This window comes from Sinocyclocheilus anshuiensis, unplaced genomic scaffold (genome assembly GCF_001515605.1).
Source record: "Sinocyclocheilus anshuiensis isolate Anshui unplaced genomic scaffold, SAMN03320099.WGS_v1.1 scaffold1642, whole genome shotgun sequence".
In the NCBI taxonomy this organism is placed as follows: Eukaryota; Metazoa; Chordata; class Actinopteri; order Cypriniformes; family Cyprinidae; genus Sinocyclocheilus; species Sinocyclocheilus anshuiensis.
In genome coordinates, this window is record NW_015544316.1 from 94,945 (window position 1) to 103,494 (window position 8,550).

An 8,550-nucleotide genomic window follows, 5' to 3' on the forward strand; every position below is an offset into this window, starting at 1 on the left:
TACTGAAATAAATGAACTTTTCCACGACATTCTAATTTATTGAGATGCACCTGTATATGTATATGTATGTGTGTGGCTATACATATGTAGTTGTTTTTTGGTGTTTGGCTTAGTGTTATGTTAGAATCATTATTATACTCATACCTTTTGCTCTTTTAATATTTTGAATTGTTTTTAGCTTTATTTTTTTGTTTTCATTTAAATGTTTAGTTTTGAAATGTATGCATTTGTCATTTTTATTTAATTTATTTTATTTTCTTAAATGTGCATATATATAGTATATAGAGTTTTAGCTTTTAGTTTTAATTACTTTTTTGTATTTGTAAATCGCTTTGGATAAAAGCGTCTGCTAAATGACTAAAAGTAAAAGTAAAGTAAAATTATTTATGCCATTAATGTTTTTGTTAATACAGCGTATAGCACTACCCAGTCAACAATTTGATCTCACAATGATGTCACCATGAGCTCACACGATTCTCATGGTGTGGTCACAATGTGAAGGAGAGATGCATGTCAGGTTTTGTTTTATTATTGATTTATTTACTATTATTTTATGTACAACTATTCAGTTCTTTTGATTCAAGGGCATTGTGAAAGACACATAGCACTATCAGGCGCAAGTGGGGCAGCTAGAAAAAGTTTTGGGGTCCTGAGATCACAGTATGAGGATCGTGTGAACTCACAATGATTTCATATACTACTCACACCGTGAGGATCACAGTATGAGGATTGTGTGATGTCACTGTGATCATCGCATGATCTCACGTGTTGACTGGGTAGTCAACTAAATGAATGTGACATGGCAAAGATGAATGCACTTTTGGAAGTTGAATGTAAGGGAAATGTAATTTTGGAATGTCCGTGATTTAATGTGATATTTGGATGTTCATGATGAAATTTTATTTTATTGTTGTAATTAATTTATAGCATTAACAAGATGACCCGTTGAATTCTTTTTGGGAGCGATGACTGACTGAATGTATTTTTAGTCCAGTGCCTGCATATACGATTAAAAATCAATGTCAGAGCACGTGATTAAACATCATTGAGCAAAAATGCCTCCCTTACATCTTAAAAAAAAACAAAAAAAACTATTGCAACATTTGCCATTTATTTTGATGTTTTGTTATCTAATGCAAAACATTTTAGCATGGTTATCCCACACAATGTGTACAAACATACACTTTCTAGGCCTGAAGACCAGTGCGATGTTTTCTAAAACACATCACCCTCCTTAACTGCCGGCTGTAGATTTATAAGGGCTCAGCTCCAATTAAACCTCAAGAGCCACTGAGAGTGTAAATAGAATTAACTCTAGAATTAACATGTCCTAAGGAATCTCCTCTTTTGTCCTCTTTTGTATGCTAATTCGTAATGTCCACTTCCCTTCCCATTCCAATGAGGACAAGCGAGTGTGACATCTGCAACATCTTTAGCAAGGCATTGAAATTAACCACTAAGATGCATTAAATTATTTAAGTCACAGGCTGTGGCTAATCACAAAGTCCCACTCAGCATACAGTTACAGCCAAAATATATTACAGTCACTGTCCCACAAACCTTACAGCTTCACAATATATCTAGAGCAAACTTTCCATGAATAAGGCCACTACTTTTTCACAAAACCAATGTTGTTGTTGTTGTTGTTATTATTATTATTATTATTATTAACCCAAAATGAACATACCATGGCACATTTTAATGCTTGATTCTTATGTTCTAAGATAGAAGTTCTAAGATTACAGTTATGCATACAACGGAAAATAAATACATAAACAAACAAACAAACTGACAAAAAAAAAAAAACAGACTGACTAACAATTTCCATTTTTTTCACTTTAAATTACTTCTAATATATATGATATATATGATATAAATCTTTAAAATAACAGTAAATGCTTTGAAAAAAAATATTGTGAAAAAATAAAAAAACTGTGCTAAGTTGTTGGGCTGTTTCTAAGTAAGATTCATTAATTCTACACACAACAGAATTTTAGGAAATAAAATGTGTTAAACATTGTGTAAGCGAAACTGACTCCAGTTATATATATTCATTCATGAATGTATATGTGATGGATTACATTGCAGGATCTATTGTATTTTAAAATATTATAGTCTATACAAATTCTAAAATATTAAACTGTCTACCTACGCAAATGATTGCAATTCTTATATAAATATTGCTGCAAGACCTGTACGTGGAACGACATTGTGCTCCCCCACATATGCACATGGATGAATGACAATAAAGAGGCAATTGTGAAAAGAAAAGAAAAAAAAACATGTCATGACCCCGCAATAACTCCTAGATATGACAAAGTCAACCGATTCTTCACTGTGGGAGAACTACTCTGCAACAAGAAAAATATAGCTATATTTAAACAAAACATCGGTAAATATTAGTGATGATTGAATGGGAACTGAGAACTCCTAAAAGAAGGCCTAACAGCATCGGTATATATATATATATATATATATATATAGGGATGCATCATCCTTGGTACTGCCCCTTTGTGACATGTGGAGTTTTGAATGAGTGCTAGCAGTTGGGTTATCCTCCTGTCTGTCGTGTGCTGGCTGTTGGCCAGTTTTCAGGTTGGTCCCTGTTTTAAAATGCCTTTTTGCCTGTTAAATAGCGAGGCTTATTAACTTGTTTGTTTTTAGATATGGGCCTGCAAGTAGCTGAAATCCTGCGTGGTGAGCGACCATGTGTATTGCAGCATTGTACTGTTTTCTCGGTAGGTATGGGGAGTTTAAAGTTTGTTTTCAAGTTTTTATGCATAACTTTTTTGTTCAATGTCCAGCAGGTTTGATTGCACATCCAGGGGTTTCCAATTATCTCAATTGAAGCCTAACGAACCTCAAGTAACTGACTGCACCTCTGCTCTGCTCTGCTCTGCTCTACTCTGTTTTGGTCTGTCTGGAATTCTTCTGGGTCCGTCCGTTATATTTTGTATTGTTTGGTGGTTGGTCATGGTACCTTGTACTGCGTGTCCACATGGAGTGCTGTTTAATATTTTTGATTTTTCACGAGTGTGTGTCATGGGTATTGAGTGTGGGGTAGAAATCTGAGGGTCTTTGCTGGCCACCTCCCTCTTTATTTTGTTATCTTATTGTATTGTACTTGTTTTGTAAGTTACTGGTAAAGACGTGTGATTGTATTGAGACCTTGTGTGACGTGTTGTATGTGCTTTTTATTAATTGTATGTTAAAGTGATTTTGTTTTATATCGGTCTATCATTATGCTCACCCTGCCTTTCGCAACGAACCTGTGTCCCTTTGCTTAGGGCTGTTATGTACTGGTGTATTCCGGGTGGCATAGTCGACTATAGGATTTCTCTTATTATTGCTAATTTTCAAACTCCTGACCACTACATTGCCATGTATACTGAACAAAATTATAAAAACACTTTTGTTTTTGCCCCCATTTGTCATGAGCTGAACTCCAAGATCTAAGACTTTTTCTATGTACACAAAAGGCCTATTTCTCTCAAATATTGTTCACAGATCTGTCTAAATCAGTGTTAGTGAGCACTTCTCCTTTGCCGAGATAATCCATACACCTCACTCACATTCGATGGCGTCTGGCACTTCGGAGAGGTGTTCTCTTAACAGATGAATCCCGGTTTTCACTGTACATGGCAGACAGCGTGTATGGCGTCGTGTGGATGAGCGGTTTGCTGATGTCAACGTTGTGGATTGTGGAGCCCATGGTGGCGGTGGGGTTATGGTATGGGCAGGCGTATGTTATGGACAACGAACACAGGTGCATTTTATTGATGGCTAGAAAAAGTCTTAGATCTTTGAGTTCAGCTCATGAAAAATGGGGGCAAAAACAAAAGTGTTGCGTTTATAATTTTGTTCAGTGTATGTATATGTATATGTGTATATATACATACAGTATGTATGCTTGTGCTATTAAGTTTTCCACATAATGGACAATATTGTTCATTAAAACACAGTGTTGGACTTATTTAAAGCTTTGATATGCAACTTTAAATACATGTAAAACAGAAGCAACTCCTTACTTTGGATAACAAAGTTGGCGTCAACATTTAAAGTAGGTTCTGGTTAAAAAAGATGTCAACAACTATGCTATTTTCCAGAAAACTTAAGTAATATACCTTGTGCATTAGTACATCTAACTCACTCACTCTCTTTGGCCTTCACTATGGTATTTTCCCAGAAATGCTGGAATAAACCACAGTTTTTATGTAAAAGCCTTCCCACAAAGCACACCATAACCCTCTGGCCAAAAGGCTCTAGACCTAACATTACCGCAATAAGACGAGAGCTCACATATATGTTTCATTTATCAGCCAGTCATAAATCATATAAAGAGGTACTGAGGCATAACAAACACATCACTCCTGGATATTACAGCCAGTGTGAGAGTGCATATTCCATCTTGGCTTCTGCTCATAATGCAGGTCTTTGAGGGGGTTGTAATCAAAAGTTTCTAAGTTAAACCGAAGCATTTATCAGCCAGCCCTCTGATGTAAAATGTCGACTAGGATTCCGAATGAGGGGAGAGAAGATTATCTCTTTGACAGGTAAGACGGATTGTTGAAACATGGGGAGGCTGTATATGGGCTTACCTTTGTCACTGAACAGTGCTAAAGCACAACCAAGAAGCAAGAGCAAAAGAGGATGGAAATATTCTCACTTGACATGTTTGCATCAAGGTCATCATTAAAGGTTAAATCACTAACCCAAAGTATGAGCGATAGTACCTAGTCTTAGCAAACACCCTGAATAATTACATTGCTCTTTGCTTTTGCAAGTAAAATGAGAACTGTTGCAGAACTGAAATCAAGAGAATAAAACACATTATGCATGGATTTACATCTGTCTTAGATGAACAACAGGGTTAATGTCATTATGACCTTACACTTGTTCTATGCCATTTTCAACATCATGGAACATTTATTTATCTGTTTAGCCCATGATAACTGGCCTTTTATTGCCAAAATAACAATATTGCGACTGCTGCGGTGTGTCCTTTGCTGTGTACATCTGTAGATGTGCTCAATGCTTTCCTTTCACCACACAGAAATGGACCCTTTGCCATCTATCAGCTGTCTGTAATCTCATGAATCTTCTCAGCCAACATATTCTATTCATTCCCATTGTCTTTAGACAAAGAGGCACCTGTGAAAGTAGAAACTGGCAGAGAAGTTATTTTTAGACTGATCCATCACAGCTCACTTTATATACAAGACATCATGATATGATGTCATGATATGCCCCGCATGTTGATTACTATGACACTTCTAAAAGCAGTCCAACATTCATTCAATTCAAGACATTATATTTATGGATAATCACATAATATGTGACACATAATATGTCCATATATTTTGGGTTAAGATTTATATGAATGTATAAGGAAAATATTTATCTAAAGTCCTCATTTATTTTACGTTTTAATAGCCATTTTGCTTTGCTGGTTAATTTTAAAGGGGTCATATGATGAACTTTCAAGTTTTCCTTTCTCTTTGGAGTGTTACAAGCTGTTTGTGTATAGATAGGATCCCTAAAGTTCCAAAAACTAAAGAGATATTCTTTATAAAAGTTAAGACTCGTCCACGCCCTCCTAAAACGCCTCATTTAAACACGCCCCCACATGTCTACGTCACTGTGTGGGAAGATTTGCATAACTTCATATTTATTTATTTATTTATTTCCAGGATCCTTTTATGAACAGTGTTTTTTTTTTATTTTAAGTATCAATATCTTGTTCAAATCCTCAATTTGAGATATTTGGGTAGCTACTACTCTTTATTTTAGAAGGAAATGCATTACTTTGTCAGCACTTTGATAGTGCAAAATGGAAGCTAGTTGTATATCGCCTCAAAGTGTAAAAAAGTACACAAACATTTCCTTTGTGACAGGTGCGGGTTTGAACTGTCTCTCGGAGCAGATGCATCATTGCAGCTTTTGTCGTTTTTACAGTACATTACCCTGCAATGAAAAGTACAAAATGTACACTTCTACTGTAGAAATTCAATCCGTCAGGAGGAACGGCAGAATCAAAATACATAATAATATAAACAAAACTTATGTATATATGCTTGTTTTTTTGGGCATCTTTGTGCAGAGAGTTTGGCAACATTGATATTTTCCTTATGCTTTAAATAGCTGCTTGTTTCTTGTTCTGCGTTGAATCTCGTAAAAAACAGAAGGAAAACTATTTAGCATATGCGGAATTGCAGATTAACCATAATGGCTCTTTAATGACCTGATCATTACTCTACACCTCTTATTGAGTGTATCACATTTGTTTGCCATTAGATTGAAATCCAGTGAAAGAGGAGGTTACTCTTGCCTATTACACAAGAGTGAAATTAACAGATTTCCTAACTCACAAGAGGAACTATTTGTCCTCCAATTTAAATTGGTCGCTTAATTAAAACCACTTTGCAAAAATGAATAAGAATATCATCATGCACAAATCAATTTTGTTCAGAGCAGGCATTAACCACATTTTCCCTTTTTCAATTATCAGTTGATAAGAATATTTGCATTCATCTAAGTACATCTGTCTGTTTGTTTTCCTCCATTTGTCACTGACTGGCATAAATATGCTGAAAAAAAGTATTTTTTTTTTAACCTTATCACATGTTATACAGTAGACTCACCTCTCCATACATATAAATAATACAGACGACAAGTTAGAGGAGATGACTAACGACAATCAAAGAAAATTATCTGGTTTGGAGTGCATTATTTATGGTCAAAGCATTATTATGGTCAATATTTGTCTGTCACTTCAGAGCTGAAAGCCCCATGGAGGATTCAGTGGACACCAATGAGTATTTATTTACCAAGGAAAATCACTATAGAGACCCTGCTGGGACGACTTTCCACGCAAAGACTGTGTTACTCTGCTGTGTGGATCATTGATTTATTTGCCTGTGATTTGAATCGTGCTGCTCGTGTTCATGGGATTGAATGCTGAAACTGGAGATGTCTTTCTCAATGGGAGAAATCCTATTTTGAGCCTGCATTCAGTATACAGTATTGTTTTTGACAAAAAGATAATCGTCAAAATCATCTAGAAGCTCGTAATAGTCATACTGTCAGAATATTTGCTGTTTCCAAAGACTGAAAATCATAGAGAAAATTAGAAATCAATATATTGTTCTCTGTGACTGAGTAAACAAGATGATTTTCACATCATTTTGAAGCAAAAACTCTACGCTACAAGATCCAGTTCTCAAAAGTCTTGTGAACAAATGTTCTGTATGTGTTTTATGGCCTTATTTCAGTGACTTCAAAATTTTAGTTTTTCACTAACCACGCATAAACGTTGCTTTCTCAAAAACACAATCATGTACATACATGCTGTTTACATATTATTGTGCTGAATACATCGTTTTCATACTTTAGCTATTTATATGTTTATAAGCATCTGAAAAAAGCTAAAATGTCAGGGCATGTCAAAACTTCTCCAGGCCCCCAAAACACCCACAGACCCCAGGGGGTTAAATGAATATGTTAGGCTTGAATGGCTTGAAAATCTGCCAACATTGCAACAATTACCTCTTGCGATAAAGTATCTCATAATAGTAGAGAGTTCCCTTTCAAGGGAACTTCGAACTGCATCCTCTAGGGGTCGCTATGGGGAACACCTCGACGTGACCCATGTCTGAAGGGGCAGCTGTCTGCTCCCCGTGGTTCAGGACCCGCTGCTGCTGAGGCATGGAGGAGAATGAGTTCATGGGGATCGCAGTAGAGCCCTGCACGGGCCTCAAATATAGGCCCTAACCCGGCCCTGGCCCGAGACGCTCAGGCCCTAGCCCGGCCCTTGTCCGACAGCTCATCAGAATTCTTGGCCCGAGTCTGACCAGAGCCCGTCTTTTTTTCCCCCCTTCTCCCAAAACAGCTTATACTACTGTTTCAGCTATTAAAATAGTTCAGTTTTATATGTAATGTCAAAGTGATTATATTCTGTTTTGTTTTTTTATCAAGTTTACTACTGTTTCAGCTATTAGAATAGTTCAGTTTTATATGTAATGTCAAAGTGATTATATTCTGTTTTGTTTTTTTATCAAGTTAATTTAGAAAAAAACGTTTGGAGCATTTTTTGTTTGTTAAATGTACGTTTTTGTTTTTTAAAGTAACGACCAAGCGACCAGCAGCAGACAGAGAGTTGAACATGTTTGATCAATTTAGCCTTCTCAAATCATCACAACTTAAAATCTATAGATATAAAACAGTTCAAGCATATAACAATGTTAGTTTAAATGTTTACAGAGCTAAAGCGTGCTTTACAGGACATGGAGGCGCCGGCGCGATAACTTGGGAAACAACGTAAAATATGCCGTAATTTTTGCTCATAAAGGTAAGAGTAATACATCGCTCGGACCTGTAAAGGGTCTACTTTTATTTGTGTGCACTCACAATATCAACAAAAGTTGTGCTTTTATAAAATAAAGGATAAATACAGGATGCGCTTTTTGCAATTTTGGTCAGGAGCGCTTCACAATGATGAACCGAAACTCAGCGAATACTTGCCTCACAGACTTGCTAAATATATCTATAGAA